This window comes from Orcinus orca, chromosome 5, assembly GCF_937001465.1.
Source record: "Orcinus orca chromosome 5, mOrcOrc1.1, whole genome shotgun sequence".
Taxonomy (NCBI): Eukaryota; Metazoa; Chordata; class Mammalia; order Artiodactyla; family Delphinidae; genus Orcinus; species Orcinus orca.
This window is the reverse complement of record NC_064563.1, coordinates 10,913,050-10,934,508: the sequence shown is the minus strand read 5'-3', so window position 1 is coordinate 10,934,508 and position 21,459 is coordinate 10,913,050. Positions and strand designations below refer to the sequence as shown.

Sequence of the window (21,459 nt, the reverse complement as noted above, 5' to 3'; positions counted from 1 at the left end):
GATGTTTTCTATCTGAAGCGTGTCATGCAATATTGTAATTTATCTCATAAATCTACTAGAGTGTGATCAAATTCTATCAACTCTGATTGGCATAAATTTGAAACAATGAAGCAATCACATCTGTTAAGCAGTTCTAGCTTGCTAGACAACATTTTAAAAGTTTATACAATAACATAATTATATTTTTCTCCATAAGACCTTCCTGTAGCTGATTTCAGCTTTTTCATGAAGTTTTGTATGTGTACTGGGTTCAGTGGGATACAGAACAAAAGATAAGAAAAGGAGATGGAAGAAGTGTGGGAGATGGATTGACAGAGATGGTTTAAGTATGAACTTCAAACACTCGGAAAAATATTTTAACAAAACTCCAAATGAATTACAAGGTGTCAAGATAGGAAAATAAGTTCATTTGAATAAAAAATATATAGTATATCTAACTTTATCCTGAAACTACTCCTTAAAAATATGAATGTTGAATTTAAATGAAAATACATGGGCATAAAACAAAGAATTCAAACCATGCTTTACGGAACAAAACAATATTGTACAGCAAAATTTACCACCTACCTTTTTTGGTGCAAAATTCCTAATTTTTGAAACTTAAATGATTACTATGAAAACATTATAATAGTATGTATATAAGTTAATAGGTGAGAAACACAATATTCCAAAAGTAATTCTATGTAATTTTAAAGACATTTCAAATTAGCAAGTGAACTCAAGGATGAAAATGATTAGGCCCTAAAGATATATGGGGTGTATGGGCTAAAATGACAGAGAAATAATAAAAATAAAATTTAGGACACTGTTAAGTAACTTCATCAAGTTACTGATCCTACTGCTTTATATCATCATGACTAAGATATGACTTAAGAGGATGTGAACATTCTACTAAATGTTAGCTAATAATAGCTAAATTATTATTATAAATCCCATCTGGGCCATTCATTGACAGTTAATCATATACAATGTTGAGACATTTCTCATCCTATTGAACTTTGTACTTGCCACTCCTTACATGCATACATCTTCACTCCAAAGTGATACCTCTTCGACTTCCCCTTCATACCAACAAGGGCCTTGTATGTACTCAGTACATATTTGCTGATTGATTTCTTTTAACTTATATGAAAACATGACTCATGAGTCAAACAGTTTAGATTAAAACAATTTTATTCCCTACCATTAAAGTTGAAATTAATAAAACAAAACAATATTACGATCAAAGGAAAACTTCCCAGAAAGAGACAATAGGTAATTCTGATGGTGGAAAGTGAACTCAAGACAGTGACAGAGGTCTTTTAATGAAATCTTGCGCTAATTCAGATGTTTTCCTTTTGTCTGTGGATATGGCAGGCTTTCACAAAACAAGTATATCTTATTTTCTTAGAATTTTTCAATTTGGAATTACTGGAATGCTTTGCTAACCAAAGATGACAAAACTGTTTTCTCCATTCTTGCTTCTTTTCTATGATTTTGTTGTACTCTCCTTAATATATAAAACTATCCACTAGTCATCTATTTTTTCGTATCCTGTAGATTAATTTCTAATTAAATGAATAAAGAAATTGAAGCTCTCATGACTACTCTGTAATTTAGCTTCAATATAAAGACATTTTTTGATTACTGCAGGATACTAACAATACTAATATTTTATTTAAAAAAAGTAAATCTCCATTAAGTTTTATTTTTTAATCTATCAAACATTCACTGAATAGGATTAAATAAGAAATAATTACAATTCTTCTGATAAAACTGTACTGTTGCTACCTATTATCAACCTCATTTCTGTATTTTATGTTTTCATTCAAGAAACATTATGCTTTGCACATAGGCACTGGTAAAAATAAGACAATTTGTGTTTTTCTTACAAAGATAAGCAATGAACTAATTATTACAACATGGTATAATATGTGTTCTACAAAGGTTTGTGGAAGGTGAGGAGATGTCACTGAGGAATCAGGGAAAGCTTTCAAGAGCTACATCCTGCAAGTTGAGTAAGCCAGGAATAGAGGTACGGAGTGAACAGCACATACAAAGATCGACTGAACAAAGATTAACCACATGGGTTTATCTTCTCCTTCCTCAAACCCCAAAGAGACCTCAGATTTTTGGAAAATAAATGACTTATCAAAGGAAGTAACTCATAAAAGAATTTATAAAAGACACTGAGGAAAAGGTGAACCATTTTGCCCACAGTCCAGGAACATTCAACTTCACACATCCTGGTGTAGAAAAATGGAAACTACAAGAAATGGAAAAACAGACTTAGCTAACAAACAAACAGGTGGAAGAAAATAACTTCCCCAAACTGAAGGACTTGCTTCCAGAATGAAGGAGTCCCCAGAAAATCCAGTATAAACAATGAACAAAATCCACTCCAAGGCACATCATCATAAAAATTCAGAGACAAAGATTCTAAAAGTTTCCATAATTATAAAAACAAGTCATGCACAGCAGAAAACAATGTAGAAGGGGAAAAAAAGGCAAGGAACCTCTCAGTAGCAAAACTGAATGCTGCGAAACAAAGTCTTCGAAATTCTAAAAGAAAATTATGCTGCAACGTAAAATTCTATACCCAACCAAACCACTAATCATGTCTGACAGTAAAATAAAGACACTTCAACCCTCCCTAAGATCTTTTTCATATAAGGAGGAAGTTAAACCAGAAAAAAAGACAATGAGTTGGGATTCACATATAAGGAAGAGAGAAAAGCGATCCAACCTCCAAGGATATCAAATCTTTGACTTTCTTCTAGAACACATGAGAACACCACAGCATAACTCTGAATGAAAATAGCAGTAGCAGTTAAACAAATAGGAAATAATACCAGAGGAAGCAATTAGAAGCAAGTATTCTTATATTATACACCTACTACACTTCAACTAAAAAAAAAAAAGGAGCAGTATTCCTTGAGCAAAGATGCCACTGAAATTAGAGGGAACCCCCATGACAACGGCTCTTAGTCTTCAGATGACAGTCTCTACATTACACCAGGATCAAATGACTGCCGAACTATTGCACATTCATCTCTCAAGTTATGCTCACATGCACTATAAACAGTGTCACTTTGAAGATAAGCAAAACCGTATTATACAAAAATGCATGTACACACACACACACACACACACACACACACATTTTCATCCAAGATCCAAGTTTAACTGTATTACTTTATAATTAGGTTTCACTTAAAAAGCCAACAACAAAATGAGTGTATATATGGTTGGTTAGCATTAGTTATTTTTCAAATTTTCACTTATAAAATATCAAAGAAATCAAAAAAAAGATCAAAGAAATCAGAGTAAGCCCATATATTCCTAACTAGAAGAGTGTTTATGCTAAAATATTTAATCCTATGTGAATTGTTGGCTTTGACATTTTTTTCATCCATATACGAAGCTCCAATCTAATCTGCAACCATCTTTTAAGCATAAGAGTTAGAAGAGCTATAAGGAATAAGTGCACATTTTGAAAACAGTGGTTCTCAATCCCACCAGATTCAATGCCCCTTTCATTCCCTGTACTGTTCTGAAATGAAATTCAGAGTTAATAAAATCTACACATAGAATGTCTCTTTAAAGAAAAAAAATCAGGGACTTCCCTGGTGGTCCAGTGGTTAAGACTCCGCGCTTCCATTGCAGGGGGCGCGGGTTCAATCCCTGGTTGGAGAACTAACATCCCACATGAAGTGTTGGTGAAGCCAAAAAAAAAAAAAAAAAAAAAATTAATTCTAAACCATGTTATTAATTAAAAATTTATAATGAAATATTTATTTCATTACATAAATGCTTAGACATAACTACTTAAGAAGAGCAAATAAAACAGTCACATATTTGCATCTATATATAATAAATAAGCTTGGATCTAAGAGGAAAAAGATCACAAGTCATTCTCTGTAAGTACCAAAAAAATGAAACAGGAGAGGTATAAGAGAACTCTAGAATAAAAATTAGTATTGAGATAAGTGATTACAGATAAAAATTAAATTGAATATGAAAGAGAAAGAAATAAGCTTAAATGAAATAAGATTAAAAGGTCAAGACAAATTATATACTGTTGAAACAGAGAAAATTATGAAATGTGGTTATTAGTACAACTGACCTGGGTTTTATTTCTAGGTGTAGTGTCAAAATAGTTACCTATACTAAGGTTGTTACACTGCGGTTACAATCTATCCCAGAAAACCTACCACACTGTCAAGGAATTAAGTCTCTAGTAGTTTAAAATACTACAATAAAGACTATATCCCCCCAGAATATTGCCAGTGGAGTGGGTAAAGAAATTTAAGAAGTTACAGAGAGTTTGTATAATAGATTGCTTATTGGAGATGGTACCAGAGTAATAGCGGTACAACATAAATATATAACATAAAAATAAATCATTTTAAAATATATTTTTAACAATGCATTTATTATCATTCTAAAAACAAAATTTTAACATTTAGGATGGCAATCATGAAATATCTAAACAATCCTTATTAACTAATAAAGTTCAATTAATTTAATTTAGATCCATTAATTTAAAATTTAGTTTGTTATTAAAAGAGTCTTAAATATCCTGTTACATATTTGCAACCAGTGTAACAGAGCTTCCAGTAAACTGCATTGCTGAACTGAAAACTTTTCACCGAAATACCTAGTTAGAAATGCTATAAATCAGGAAGTGGAAGAATGTGTGAAATACATACAATTTTGAGAGAATTTCTTTATTCTACTTAAGATTCCCCTCAACACAAACTTCCCCTAAAGTATCAGATTGCTCATGTAACATCTTACAAACAACTGTCAGTAATATTACATACTGAAGTATTATCTTTGAAGAGAGTTTAAGCAAGCAGACATTCAAAAGTTATGTGGTTCTCAGGACAGTTTTCTGTAGTCTGAGACTGTCCCATGCATTGCAGGACACCTAGCATCCCTGATCCCCACCCATCAAATGCCAGAAACATTCCTTATAATTATTGTGACCAGCTAAAGTACTCCTTAATTTCCCAAATTCCCCTCATAGGGCTTTACCACCCTTGTTTGGAAATCATACTCTAGAAGTCTTATAGAAAGAAGCATGCTATGGTACGGAACTATATGAAAAAATGTGTTTCAAAAACAGAAAGAAACATTTTTATCAATTATACTAAAAATTATAACTTGCAATTTTATCCTCTTCCAAACATTCTTTCTTCAGCCTATATTTTTTGGTATTGTGTACTGAGGCTAACTTAAAGAGATCTGTTAACCACTCTAGAACAGATGTATATTCTCTTTATATGTTTTTTAATAGAAAGCTTTCCTATATATGACCTTTTCAATACTCCAACTTTTACTTAGCTGAATTAAAGTCAAAAATAGAATCTAATCAATAGATTGTACATGTATAGGCATGCCATGCTTCTATAATTTCATTTGTGTGATTTTATTTTCTATTTTTGTTGTCGCTGTGTGGTTTGGGTTTAGTGTTTCATTGAGCAGCATCAACACTAAGGTGGTCAACGCTAAGACACTGCGTTTAGTCAGGACAGGATTCAGTATTATTAAAGACTGTTATGTGTCAGTATTATCTAGTGCCCTAGGAAATCCACGCAGTACAAGAGTCCCCTTTTTTACTCTGCAAACTCTAAATTTAATAAGGTTCTATTTAATTAGTGCAGGATTCAAATACACGTTCATGCCAAATTTTGCAACCATACGGGAGGTAAGGGAAAGATATTTCAAACACTTACATGGGAACAACCTTAGGTTGCTGTCTTAAAATATCAGTGCAGGATGCAAACTACTTCACAGACTATCCACATAACGGATGAGGTGTGAAAGAAATTCTGTGCTTAACGTGACCTTTGGCTGTACTTTTACTTGTCATAATTATAAAGGAGGTACTCTCAGAGCCAACACATAAGCTATGTTATTACTCTTACAATTATAGTAGTATCTCGCCAAGTGCTTCATATACTGTGACAAACTCGAGGCAAAATATACGGAAGCTCCTACCTTTGTTACAAGGCCTAACAGGCCTTGCTGAGCAAAAAGAGTGCTGCTATTATACATACGTATGAATAAGAACTACTGCATAAGAATTTTTCTTTTTAATGTTCATTAAAATACAAATATGCCAGTGTGGTTACCTAGTTCAACTTAACAAGTCATCTATTCTCTAAATGCAAAACAACTTGAAATTTAAATTTAATACCTAATTGTGACTTTACTAAATACATGTCAAGAAGGAATTAAAAAGAAAACTATACAAAAACCAAAAACCTTTAAGCAACTCTCTTCTACAGATTCCTATTTTCCCACACAGAATTTCACCAAGGAAAAAGAGTTGTTTTCAAAAATGCTTTGGCAAACTGCCAACTTATCAATATAAATGACATGTAACATGATTTTTTAAGAAAAAAAATACTACTGGATCATCTAACATAAAATTATAAATTCTGAACATATAACAAATAGAATTAGTTTTCCGTACAATGTCAAATATACCATTTATCAGAAGATTTACAAAGCAAAACAAGTATTAAAAATCCTGCAATGTATGATACGAAGAAAAACTTTATAACTATATACTATATTATGACCAACTTTGCCATACTCATCTTTCTGTTCCCAATAGTAATACCTCCTCTTTATTTTCACCTTGAAAATAGGTTCCAAAAGCTGTAAAACATCAGAGTCACACTTCATAAAAGTCATAAACACAAACTGCCTAGGTTGGCTAACAAAAACACATAAATACTGGCCATAAAAGAAGTTTGTTTTATCATAAAATATTTTTTAAAATATTGCATGTGAATTAAGATTGCTCTTAAATATGCATTATAAACACTGTTAGGGACTACTCAATAGGAATCTGAGATGTTACTAGGGTGACCAGAGGTCCCAATTTGCCCAGGATGGTACTAGTTTACGCCTATTGTCCTGGCATTCAGACAGATGCAATTATTTATGGCACTCACACCAACATCACCCAAGATTTGACCTAACAGAGCCCTGGAAATGGTCTTGGGCTTAAGAGTCAAAAGAAGTGATCTGAGCATTAGACTTCCACCAGGCAAACATTCAATCTCCCTGAGGCGCAAATTCTTCTTCTGTATTTAATTCGGATCCACTATACAGGATTATAAGAAGAATCAAATCAGAAAATTCAAGAAGCTCAAGTACTACCTACTGTTTAAAAAAGATGACCAAATGAAACACAAACTGAATATACTTAGCAAGTTAAGTCTATCAGAGAGATAAATAACTACAGTCTCCATAAACAAACAAACAAATGAAAACAACTCAGGTGAAAAACTACATTACAGAATTGTAATGTAGCATAATTACATTACAGATTTGTAATGTAATACAACAAATAAAACTACATAAAACTACATTAAAACAACAATAAAGCTACATTACAGAATTGTAATGGGCTAAGAAGGACCTTCGGGAGTCACACTAAATGAGTCCCAATTCCAGCACCATCACTTACTGTCAGCTGTGTGGCAAAGAGCAAGTTACTAGGTCTCTGTTTCCTCATTCATAAAAATGAAGATAATAACTGTACTTCTCTCACTGGAAAGAGTAACAAATAATCCATGTAAAAGATGATGTGAGCACTGTGCCTGCACATAATAAGTGCTCAGTAAATGCTAGCTACTATTATGACAATCTCCATCAACATCTCTTTTCAAAAACAAGTCCTAAGAAATTATTCAGGAGACAATTTCACATATGTGTGCATGTGTGTGTGTGCACATATGTGTATCTTCCAGTTAAAGATCACTTGGATGACACAGCTACATGTTATAGTGTGGGCTGGGTATATTACACAACTAGTATAGGAGGTCTTATTCAACATTGGACAAGGTAGCTTTTTTCTCTGAAAGAAGTCCACAGTGGCATCCTGAAGCACACTTTAAAATAAAAGTCCATATCTAACAATATCTGTGGCTGTTCATCTAGAGAACAGAAGAGTCACAGATATGTACAATAAACACATTTTTAAATCCATGTATATAAATCAAATGAAACCGCTTCCTTTAAGGCAAGCATATGAAGATACTAAAGCAATATCCCAATTAAACGTTAATATAGTCAATATTTCAAAATAAGAAATTTGGGTTTACATATGCACAGTTTAAAATTCTATAGTGAGGGCTTCCCTGGTGGCGCAGTGGTTGAGAGTCTGCCTGCCGATGCAGGGGATGCGGGTTCGTGCCCCGGTCCGGGAAGATCCCATGTGCCGTGGAGCGGCTGGGCCCGTGAGCCATGGCCGCTGAGCCTGCGTGTCCAGAGCCTATGCTCCGTAACGGGCGAGGCCACAACAGTGAGAGGCCCACGTACCGCAAAAAAAAAAAAAAAAATTCTATAGTGAAACCTGTCTACAGAGGTCATTTTCCCTATAATTCAACAGCATATAGTTCAACTTGAAATGTACAACGCTGCTTCTCTCTGAAATGTTAAAACTATAAAGTACACAGTAATTCACTGCAAGCAAACACAGGAGAAAGGCTATGTTGTACACATGATACCCTTTAACCCAAACAATTACTTTAACTTATTCATTAAACCCATTCAAAAAGAGAACACTAATAACTTGTGCTACCTTACGAAACAGTCAGAACTAAGAAGAAATACTTTATTTGGTTAAAAACAGAAACTTCACATAAGAGAATTATTAGGTAAAGACAGAGAAATTATAGCTGGCATTTATAAAAGACCTTGTACATTTTTAGCTCATTAAAATAAAGTGGTATAAAACTTTCCATAAGAGATATGGTATAAAATAAGTATGTCACTAAGACTGATATAAAAATCTATATAAACATCATGCTGCTTTCCAAATACACATATAACAGGTATTTAAAAAAAACAAAGGGCTACATCAAATTTATATCTCAGGAATCCAAATCTAAGTTGGACTTCATTTCTCTGAGCTTTCCTAAAAATATTCCAGTAGTAAAATAGCTTTGCCACTAAAATAAAATAACTAAGACTCCATTATCTATTCTATAGCAAGTAAGAAATACCGACCTGCCATTTAGAGATACCAAGGATAATGTGGACTGAGGTTTATATGTTCTGTCTCACTTTACGGGCTATAGGCTATACCATTAATTTGTAAGTGACTCTACAATAAGTATGCACACAACAAACAAATATTCTATCATGGGTAACCCTAAACAGGTAAATTTAGAACTGAACAAAGCATAACTGAAATTTTATCACTACCATAAATTACTTTTTAAAAAAATCCCTGGGCATTGCAATGAATATACTTTTGCCTTAGAGCTAATACTTTAATTTTAAAGAACCACAAAGAAAAAAATCAAAACTAGTCAGTAACAATGCAGCAACTAAAAGCAATAAACTCAAAATTAAGTTATAAATAATTTAAAGCATGTCATGAAGATGTATTAATAATTCATCAGATAAATAATTTACTAAATAATCAAATAAATAAATAATGAAATACATAAATAAATCAGCAAATAAATAATTCTGCAAAATAACCTAAACAATAAGTCACCCAAACAAATCACAAACCTACAAAACTACAATGATTCTTTGGATTCTGATAGTTTTAAATAAGCAAATGTACATAAACTAGATCAATCCTTGTTAGAATTAGAAATATTTTTCAATGCTATTTGTAAAATCCTCATCTCAGTACATGAGAACACATTTTCAATTTTTAAAAGACTGCATAGGATTAGTTCTTATAAATTATTAACATGATTATAATATATCCTCTTCTATATTTTACATATAATAACTCTGCCTAACATATTTTCCCCCAAACAACTGGATACTTAAAATATTCTTAATTTACAGTTCTTTTTCAAAGCAATACTTACAGTATAATAGTGCTATAGTCTTTCTGATAGCTTTCCTATCTTCACCAAGTCTGGAAATTTTCTGCAAGGGATAGAACAGTTAGAATAACCTTAATTATTATAGACAGCATTTCATTCACTGGTGAACAATGCTTTATAACTCTACAAAGTAGCAATGGGAAGTGGAGGTTATTAGTTGTGAACTTTGTCAAGTTTTTATAAGTCTTAAGTGGACTAAGCACAAGCTGATAGAGGCCTGGCTTCCTCTAATGGAGCTGTTACAATTGGAGGGATTTCAGATGTGAAGACAAAAACTTCTGAAGGTCAAAGCGACTGGCTGACATCTAATGCTATCAACAATTGGAGAAGCTCACAGTCCCTGAAAGAACACAGGAGATCACTTAACTGTTACAATGTGAATGCTGCGACAACCTAATGGGAGCACCACAAAGAGACAAAACACAACTGACCTCATAAGTCAGTCTTCACTTAACATTTATTTCAGGTTTTTATCCACCCACAGTATAGTACTCTTGAAGTCCATAAACAGCAGATCCTAAACTGTGATAGCCTTTCCCACAGAAATAAGAACTTTGTAATGAGTGTTTGACACTTTCAAGGGAATAAATCCAAACAGTATAGCACAACATCTGAAGAGAAAGAAACTAAAATTAAAATATTTTGATAATCTAGCTCAATGAATTCTCAAACAACTTAGGTAATATTTTACCTATTTCACAATCAAGGAAAATGAGGCTCAGCAAGAGTCTGTATGCTGCCTGCGGTCCCCAAGGGGCAGGAAGATTCTAACTTTTTCTACACCACTTCACGTGAAGGGTCACTGAACTACAGGCTCCTTCAATTTGAGCCCACCTTTAAAAATACAGCAAATCCTGAAGCTTCGAAAATTGGTTAGAGCAATGGTTTTCAACTGGGGGTGATTTGCCTCCCAAGGGACATTTGGCAATGTCTGGAAACATTTTTGGTTGTCACAACCAGAGAGTATTACTGGCATCTAGTGGGTAGAGATCAGGGATGCTGCTAAACGTCCTACAATGCACAGGATAGTCTCCCACAACAAATAATTATCTGCCCTAAAGTGTTAATAGTGCTGAGGGTGGGAAACTCTGGGTTAGCGTAAAAGGTCTTTCAGGGCTGTGCAGTTTTCCTGTTATAAAATAAGACACATTTGGTTCAGGGATATAAAGTCTTTTTTTATGTGTGTGGAACACCCTGGATAAAAATGTGTATACTGTGGAGAACAGGTATATGGGAACTCTTTGTACTTTCTGCTCAATTTTTCTATAAACCTAAAACTTCTCAAAAAATAGTCTAGTAACTTTTTAAATGTGTATCCTTCACTTCTTTCACCAAAGTTATGAGTAACTGTCTTAGAATCAATACCCCCAAAATACGTCTAAAGTTATAAATTAAAATTTTTTTAATTTCATTTGTCAAAATTCTTCCAATAAAGTTAATGAGAGCATTAAAAGTCACATTTATGAACTAACTCTGTCTAAATGACTAGCCAAGATATCTAATAAATATTACAAATTCATAGGGCTTTAAGAGATTATTTTGATACACTACAATTAATAATCTTCAATACTTAGTGATTTCTTTTGCCTAAAAGCTGTCATACATTTTCTGAAATATTTGTGGTAATTATTAAAATCATTTGAGAACAAAATTCGGCAATATAATTATCAAAGAACTCCAGAAAATACATATCAAATATTTCCCTTTCAATGCCAATTAATCTCTCTCCAGTCTCAAAGTAGATTTTGGTTTTCAACATGGATCTAGAATCTACCATGACACAATGCATGTTTCCTTATATTGGACCCATCACATTACTGCACAGAGCATCAAACAATGGCATCCTTTATCAGCTAGGGTTAGGTCATATCCTTCCCAAGACAAAAAAATTTTTTAATAATTATAATACAATGACTTAAGAGAGGAAAAAAACAAAGGGAGAGAATTTCTCCCATGTAAATGTCTAGAAGTGGACAATCAAAGGCTGATGTGGCCGCTCCAAATATTAGGAATCCAAGTTCTTTCCATCTTTTTGCTCTACCATATACTGTTCTATTAAAAATCACCTCACACTCCAAGAAGGCTATGGGGAGCAGCAAGAAGGAAGGGGAAGAAAGGCCCATCTCACTCTCTTCTAATGCTCATATTTCAGCTTACAGCTTCGCAACCATAACCTAGTCCTTTGGCCACACCTAACCACTTGAGGGGATAGGAAACACAGTCTCCAAATTTGGTAATACTGCCCACATATAAAATTGGGATTCTTTTCATTAAGGAAGACAGGGAGAACGATTTTGTGGAGCGAATTATGAGAGGCAGACTATGGTGGAGGTAACAACTCTTCAAAGAAAATGGGAGATGTACTCAAAATTTTCATTAGAGTGGTTCACTGGGAGATTAGGATTGACATATATACACTACCATGTGTAAAACAGACAGCTAGCGGGAACATGCTATAAAGCACAGGAAGCTCAGCTCGGTGCTCTGTGACGACCCAGAGGGGTAGGGTGGGGGGGAGGGAGGTCCAAGAGGGAGGGGATATATGTATACATATAGCGGATTTCTGTACAGCAGAAACTAACACAACATTGTAAAGCAATTATGCTCCAATAAAAAAATTTAAAAAAAAAGACCTGGAAAAAAAAAACTATGTGTATATGTACGTTCATGTGTATATGTGTGTGTATATATATTTACGGAAGAAAATCTAAATGTTTAACAATAGGTGTATGGTTAAATAAATTTGGGGATAATCTCAGAACAGAATGCTATGTAGACACTAAATAACACTTCAAAAAATTTTTACAGATATGGAAGAATGTTCATAATATTATATGAAAAAGAATAGGCTATAACACATTTCATATAAAATAATCCCTATTTTAAATAAATATACATACTTACAAACATACACATATACACACAGTATACACTGATATCTATATACAGGCACATTTTATATCTATATCTAGAGAGAAACTGAGACCATATAAAAATCAAGAGAACAGAATTAAATGATAATAGTGGTTCAGGCTTTGGGAAGCAACTTTCATTGCTTTCTAATTCTTCTACAATGAAAACATATTATGCTTTTGATTTTTTTCATGAAGATTTTGGCCTAGATGAGGAAAAGCACTTTATAAAGGTAATTAGATTCAAGCTTTAATTTATTTTGTTACTTGGAACTTGGTGATAATTTAAAAAAGCCGGGGGGGATCTATAGCTGCGCTGTATCTTTCCCAACTGGGGCAAAATATACATGTTCCTCCTGAATTAATAGTAAGAAGCCAACCTCTCTATGCCCAACTTGTTTTCAACTTACTAACATTCATATATCACATTTATCAGCTTTACACAACTCACTCCTAACCAGATGCTACATCCATCATTCCTAACAATTTACCCTGACATATTGATTACTTTGCTCATCTCATTCTGTAGAACTAATCATTCGTACTTCATGCTTCTACAAATCCTTCCATTTTCTATATTTCTGAGTCTATTTTTCTTAATGTTACTCTACTGCACATTTTTCTGGTTACTTATATAATGGATCTATCTAACAGAAATTACATGTTTCTTATATCTTTGTAACTATCTTGCATTGTCTTGAATTTTCCAGAGTTATTACTGAGTATACACACTATTGTTACATTGGTATTAATTCTATTACCTGCAAGTCTCAACATTACCATTAGTAAAGTCTCAATTTAGAATGCCTCAAAGTTCTCCACATTTTCTAGAATGATTCAATTTCCTAAACCCCCATTACTACCATATAAAAAAATGAAAAAATAAGTAAAAAGCAAGAGATTGATATATTTAAAACTACTAACAAGTATATGGGGTTGACCAAAATTGCAAACAAATAAAAAGGTAAAATACATAGTCCCCACCCTCTAGAACTTGAGGGAAACAAGAAAGACACAGACACAAATACACAAACACACACACAGAGGGCGGGGAGGAAGAGAGAGAAAGAAGTTCACAACCAAATGTAATAGGGACAAGTGTACAATCCAGACAATATGTACTACAGAAAATCCAGAAGGTAAAAGCCACAGGCAGGAATCATCAAAGAAGGCTCTTCAACTGAGGCCAAGTTCATATAGAGCTAGAACGGTGGTTCTCAACCACGGGAGATGGTGCCCCCAAAGGACATTTGGCAACATCTGGAAACACTTTTAACTGTTAGAAAATGGGAGGTACTATTTGTACCTGGTGAGTAGAGGCCAGGGAAGCTGCTAACATCCTACAATGCACAAGACAGCCCCCTACAAAAATGAATTATCCAGCCCAAAATGTCAACAGTGCTAGAAGCAGCGGATGGAGTCAAAAGGAGAGATAGTATTTAAACAGGATAGAATGACACGAGTGAAAGAATGGCAGCTACAACACACGATGTCTTTAATAAACCATAATATCACCAGTGAAGGAACAGTGGGAAACCAAGGAGAAAACATAACTGGGTATAGATTGTAATGGGTCTGTACAAGAAGTCTGATGGACCAAAGAGATAAAATAGTTTAACAAAAATACAAGAGAGCACAGGCAAAAATAGCAACATACTTCATAAGACTAAATTGTAGACAGATGGGTCACTGATTTCCAGCAGTATGGCAGACTAGATACCTTGATACTACTAGATACAACTTTTTAACGTTAGTGGGAAAATCTGTTTTAATGAATTGCTTAGCTAGCAAGAAAGTACCCTATCCACATAAGCTATAAACACAATGAAAGTAGAATAAGCAAACCTAGGAAACCAGCTTTCATTCTGAAGTATGTACCTAAAACTGTTGAAACTGACCTTACATCTTAATGTCTACATGAGGCTCAGGAGATGGACCCTTAAAAGTCTATCAAAAGCACCATCCCTAACCCCTGGCAACCACTAATCTATGTACCATCTCTATAATTTTGTCATTTCAAGAATGTTTTATCAATTCTCTTGACACTGTAATCACAAAGGGGAAACTTCACAAAGGTTCTCAGACTAAATTCACACTACTTGCATAAGCCAACAAATCTCATGTGGAGATCTATTTAAAGTGCTCTTAAACTGTCAGTATCCGTAGTCACCTGGAGGAAGCATAGGTAAATTCTCAGTGAAAGAAAATAACTTCAATCCAGGCCTCAAAGAATCCAACAACTTTCCAAAAAACTCTACTCAATTAAAAAAAAAAAAAATCACAGAACAGACACAATGAATGAGGGCCAACATAAACAAGAGATGGCAGAATTAGAGTACACATATTTCAATTACTGGAAAGATTATACAATAAGGATGTTTCAAGTAATAGAAACGCTTAAAATATGTGTGTGAATTAAATAAAACCTCAAGAAATAAAAAACATAGGTAAAATTTTTAATTCAGTGTAAAAGTTTAAATTAAACAGTAGAGTCAGTACAGAGAATTAGTAAATGGAAAGACTTTTAAAACCTATCTAAAATGCAGTTCAGAAAGACAAAGAAAGAAAATAAAATATGTAAGAGCAGTTAAGAGATACAAAGAATAGAATAAGAAGGTCTAACAAAATATATACTTTTGAAACTATCGGTGATGAAGGACCATTTTTTAAATGGCCGATCTACTGCAGACAAAAACTTCTATAAAATACAGTAAACGTGAATTTCTTTTTGAAAAATCATGTGCTTAGATGTCATGATAATATCAAGTTGCTATTAAAAGCTTCTAAATGTTTACTTTGAATTTGTCTTGGTTCATTACAGACCAATAACATCAGTTTGCACACCAGTACTGGCCTGAGGACCACACTTTGAGCAGCAACAATCTAAAACACAAACAGATCGAAATTAGAAAAGAATACAAAAGACAAAAGAGAGAATAGATGATGTTCAAATAGAGTATAGATGATCTTCAAATAGATGATGGCTGAAAGTTTTCCATACTAAATGAAGATGCAGATGGACAATCCAAGATGCAAGAAAAAGAAACAGAAAGTAAAGATATAGGTAAACACCTGGATAACTCCTTATCAGTGTAGAGGCTACACCCACCACAATCACTGCAACACAATTCCAAACCAGCATTTTCCATCATTTTTTAAAAAATCTAAGAACTCAAGCTCTAGATGTACTCTAAATAAACAAAAATAGAGACAAGTGGACTTAGTAAAGAAAGTTAGACACCAAGTTTCAAGAGCTAGTGATTTCCTCTCAGTGGAAACACTCTGTCCATACTGCCCAAACTGTATCTAGTTTATTAGTTATTTTTAATGTGTAACTGTATGAAAAAAAAATCCCAAACTTTTATTAGCAGACTGAATATATTTTCAATTGTATTGAAATGAACAGGATTCCAATTCCATTAACTGTTCCTTTCAATGGGAAGTGAGCTACATAATACTTCAGCATACTTTACCTATTAAATTCCCTAATCACGACAGATTCTTTTATTTCTAAATGCAGTTCATTTAAAAGACCCTGCTCAGACATCCAGCAGGCATCAAATATAAATTCACACCTACTTGGCAAAAGAGAAATTATGGCATCACGCCTCCTGAGAAAGAATCATAACTAACATCTGTATAAACGTTTGGTCACTTTTCAAATATTTGACACACATCTATTTGAAGCATCACAATACCCTTATGGGTTTTATAGAACAGATATAATAATGGCTAAAAGTGAAAGAACATGGTGAACAGCATCAAAAATATGCAAGAAAAAATATGTAAATTGAATGCAACAATATAAAAAGATATCCAAAATCCAATCAACGGCTGCCTCTTACCATCAGTCTCCATCACATGAAACTGAAAGGACAATCATTAGGCATACATAGCAAATTAAATGAAATGATGTATTAACCTATTTGATTCAGTGCCACCAAATTCAAACAATTTAGCAAGATATTTAACCGCTTATTGGATCTGAATAAGATTCATATGGTGCTACCTCTATGGGCTATGGGAAAAGAATTTAAATAGAAAAAAACGGGGCTGAGTGATTAAAACTTGATCAGGTAAAAGTATGGTAAAGGCTGAGCAAGGCAAAAATTGTCATCCATACTTAACCATGAAGAATCAAAAGTTCAAGCCATTTAGAAAATCTCAGGGGCAAGGTCCAAATAAAAAATTCTTCCCCTGGGACTTCCCTGGTGGCGCAGTGGTTAAGAATCCGCCTGCGAACGCAGGGGACACGGGTTCGAGCCCTGGTCCGGGAAGATCCCACACGCCGCGGAGCAACTAAGCCCGTGCGCCACAACTACTGAGCCTGCGCTCTAGAGCCCGTGAACCACAACTGCTGAGCCCGCACACCACAACTACTGAAGCCCGCACGCCTAGAGCTCGTGCTCCGCAACAAGGGAAGCCACCGGTAATGAGAAGCCCGCGCACCGCAACAGAGTGGCCCCCATTTGCCGCAACTAGAGAAAGCCAAGCGCAGCAACGAAGACCCAACACAGCCAAAAATATAAATAAATAAATAAATTTTAAAAACAAACGTCCTTCTGCCCATCCTCATTCACTATGTCTGCTGACCTTAAATTTGAAAGAATATATCTCTGGATCATCCTTTAGAAAAAAAAAAAAAAAGAAATTCTTCCCCAAACTATTCCACAGCTATATTGATTCAAAGTTAATGCGTGAGCAGATAAAAGACACAAAATATTCTAACTTGGTTATTTACAATAAAAATGGATTTAAGCTGGAAGTTTACAGTGAAGTTTATTTTTGTTAATGCATTATTTCAGCCAGACACAAACATCAGGCTATGAGAATATTTAGCCTTACAATTTAAAATTTTGACAGCTCACACCAAGTTTAACCAACCACCAATCCATTCCAATATAAAGAAGAAAAATTAAATATCCCACAGTGACTTTTGAGTTTTTATTTAAAGTTATTCATAACCACATTTGTTTGTATTCTCCTTAGCCTTAGCTGCTTCAAGTCTTCTTTGTGGAGAGAAAAAAAGCAGGTTTTAAAAACATACCTACATACATACACACATCCGTGTATAGAAAATGTTCCCATAATTGCACGCTTTTCACTGGTACTTCCTGATCTCTACTTAAAACATGAAAGTGAGTAAGTAAGCAAATTTTCAAGTCAGATAACACTAAAAATTAATGCACTTTCTTTAAGAATGTATTTTTAAGTAAAGGCAAACTACAAAGATTTTTTATATCATCCATAAAAACAAGTCACAAGCCAAAATTCATTATCATAAACATTTGCAAATAGCTAAAACTGGAAGGAAATAAAGGCTAGCAATTTACTTCTATATCTGTCAAAAGAGGACTTGAGCTTACTGCAGGGAAACGCTAATGACTGAAATAACTGATACCTAGAGATTAACATCCAAAGTCACAGAATCACAAATTTTCCCACTGAAATCCCCCTAATAAGTACCCTAATAGAAATGACCTCCCAATGGAGGTCTGGGAATGGAACCCAAAATTGTTAACAATAACCATTAATTTTCTTTGGCACTGAGTATTATTTTTAAATAACTGTGTTAATTCTTTCCCATTACACAATATCCCACTAAAATTCAACTTGAAAAGAACGCACCATGTTTATACTACTTCTTCACATATCCAGCACTACAAAGGGGACAAAGGACCTTACGCTTCTGCTCAAACCAGAACCTCATACCTTTGTTAGAGGAGCGCATATTTTATATCTGAAGGAAAGCTAATTCTAATAAGTTTCTAGGTTTAATCAGCTACTATTTTCCATAAACACTGAATCCACCAAAGAATCAACTCTACCTTTACACACACACACAAACAAACACACATACACTATTAGTAAGCTGCCCTTTTAAAGCTTTTTGGATTATATCAAACTAAAAATCTTCTGCACAGTGCAGCAAACCATCATAAAAACGAAAAGGCAACCTATCGAATGGGAGGAGCAATTTCCAAATCATATTTCTGATAAAGGGACAATATCTAAAATATATAAAGAACTCATACAACAAAAAACAAACAACCTGGGGAATTCCCTGGCTGTCCAGTGGTTAGGATTCTGAGTTTCCACTGCAGGGGGCACAGGTTTGATCCTTGGTCGGGAGATTAAGATGCCACATGCTGCGTGGCAAGGTCAAAAAAACAAAAAGCAAAAACAGAAAAAAAAAAAACTGATTAACAAACGGGCAAAGGATCTGAATAGACATTTTTCTAAAGAAGACATATAGATGGCCAACAGGTGTGTGAAAAGGTTCAACATCACTGATTATTAGAGAAACGTAAACCAAAAGCTCAATGAGCTATCACCTCACACCGTTACAATGGCTATTATCAAAAAAATAATAGGGCTTCCCTGGTGGCACAGTAGTTGGGAGTCCACCTGCCAATGCAGGGGACGTGGGTTCATGCCCCGGTCCAGGAGGATCCCGCATGCCGCAGAGCGGCTGGGCCCGTGAGCCATGGCCGCTGGGCCTGCGCGTCCAGAGCCTGTGCTCTGCAGCGGGAGCAGCCACAACAGTGAGAGGCCCGCGTACCACAAAAAAATAAATAAATAAATAAATAAATGTTGGAGAGGATATGGAGAAAAGGAAACCCTCATACACTGTTTGTGGGACTATAAATTGGTGCAGCCACTATGGAAAACAGTATGTAGTTTCCTCAAAAAATTAAGAATAGAACTACCATATGAGCCAGCTATTCCTTTTCTGGGTATTTATCTGAAGAACAAGAAAACACTAATTCAGAAAGATATGTGCAACCCTATGTTCACTGCAGCATTTTTTACAACAAACAACCTAAATGTCCATCTAAAGATTAATGCATAAAGAAGATGTCACACACACACACACATTCACAAACACACGGGAATACTACTCAGCCATAAAAAAGAATGAAATCCTGCCATTTGAGACAACATGGATGGACCTTAAGAGTATTGTGCTAAGTGAAGTAAGTCAGAGGGAAAATGACAAATACCGTATGATTTTACTTGTATGTGGAATCTTAAAAAAAAAAAAGTTAACAAACAAAATAAAACAACAAACTCATAGATACAAAGATGAGTGGTTACCAGAAGGCGGATGGGGGTGAGCAAAACAAATGAAGAGATGGTGATGGATGGTAAACCAGACTTGCAGTAGTGACCACTTTGTGGTGTATACAGATGTTGAATTACAATGCTGTACACCTGAAACCTACATAATAAAAAAAAACTTTTTAACCAACATTTATTTCTTGAATATGCATCCTTAAAATTTATTACATATTATACTGTAGAAAAATAATGGGTAACCATGTGACAGACCAACTCTTTTTCTGCAATTAAGGAATAACTCTAGAAATAAATTGCAAGTATTAGCAAGAAAATCAAATGGAGATAGTTCATGCCTTGTTTTCACCTAATTATGAAAAATATCTAGAAAGATTATATGACTTATTTCAAATTCTATATAGTTAGGAGTCATAACTTCATAATTATACATTTGAGCTTAAATTATCTTAAATTAAATATTCTGAATTAAAATTATCTTTATGATTTTTATAATTAAGCTATTCTTATAATTTGTATAAAATCCTTTAACAAAAAAATTAGATCTAATCTAAAATTTTAAGAACTTCACTTTTTTAAATAAAGTCATTAATTTTCAGTCACCTTTTCATTGGATTGACATTTACATTTAAAGAGATAGAGATTATTATTTTTGCATCTAAGTCTTCTTTAACAAAGGTAAATAAAAATCATTAACTAAGGGTTATTTTAAGTTTTTAAATTTAAATTACTCAGTTTTCTAAACTTTGGAATAATTTTTGGTAAATGCTTTTTGTCTAAAAATTATGAACTTCTATATAATTATAAATGCAGTTTCAATCTAAGTTATTTAATTTGACATAATTTAAATTCAAAGATATCATGAATAGTTATTATAACTTATAATTACACTGTATTTGAGACACTTACTTTTATAACACTTTACGAAAAAAATTACAGGCCACGCACTATCTCCACTTCGTTTTACTGCCAATATATTTTATCACATATGCAAATTGATCCTTGTGTTTGGAAAAGAAGATACTGGCTATGACATTATATCCATTTTCTCTCTTCAATAACATTTATTCAAATTTTTATAGTTAAGTATAACTTACTCAGAAAATGTTAGTTAAGATTTTTTTTATCTTTTTTTTTTTTTTTTTTTTTTTTTTTTTTTGGCTGTGCCGAGGCACGCAGGATCTTAGTTCCTGGACCAGGGATCAAATCCATGCCCCCTTCAGTGGAAGCATGGAGTCCTAACCACTGGACTGCCAGGGAATTCAGTTAAGATTTTAAAGTACATTTTATGGGTAAAGTTCCTAAAATCTCTCAGACACCTAAATTCAATTTCTTGGATAGTGACTGAAAAGATTAAACTACTATAATCAAATACTTTTACAACAATTAAAAAAAAAAAGCAACGAAATGTCTAAATAGGAGAAATATTTCATGTTCCTGCTCAAGGCCCAATTATTTCTATATATTTTAATACACAAAAATCAGGTAAAACAAAATAAACAGTTGTTGGCAGTTCTTTATGATGATGATAATTTTGTGAATTAAGCACAAACAGTGCTTAATAGTAGTCAACACATCTTCTCCATAACTATACAAATAAACTAAATAAACAATGA

General features: G+C 33.8%; 1 protein-coding gene across 8 annotated transcripts in view; it reads right to left on the bottom strand.

Annotated features, from left to right (window-relative positions):
* The window catches only part of TBC1D5 (TBC1 domain family member 5), a 548,696-nt gene that overhangs the window by 484,487 nt on the left and 42,750 nt on the right, over positions 1–21,459 (bottom strand). For all 8 annotated transcript variants that reach the window (XM_049710184.1, XM_049710183.1, XM_049710187.1 and 5 more), the window contains exon 2: positions 9,837–9,897. The gene's annotated coding sequence lies outside the window, so the exon portion shown is untranslated. The remainder of the gene's footprint in view (positions 1–9,836; positions 9,898–21,459) is intronic.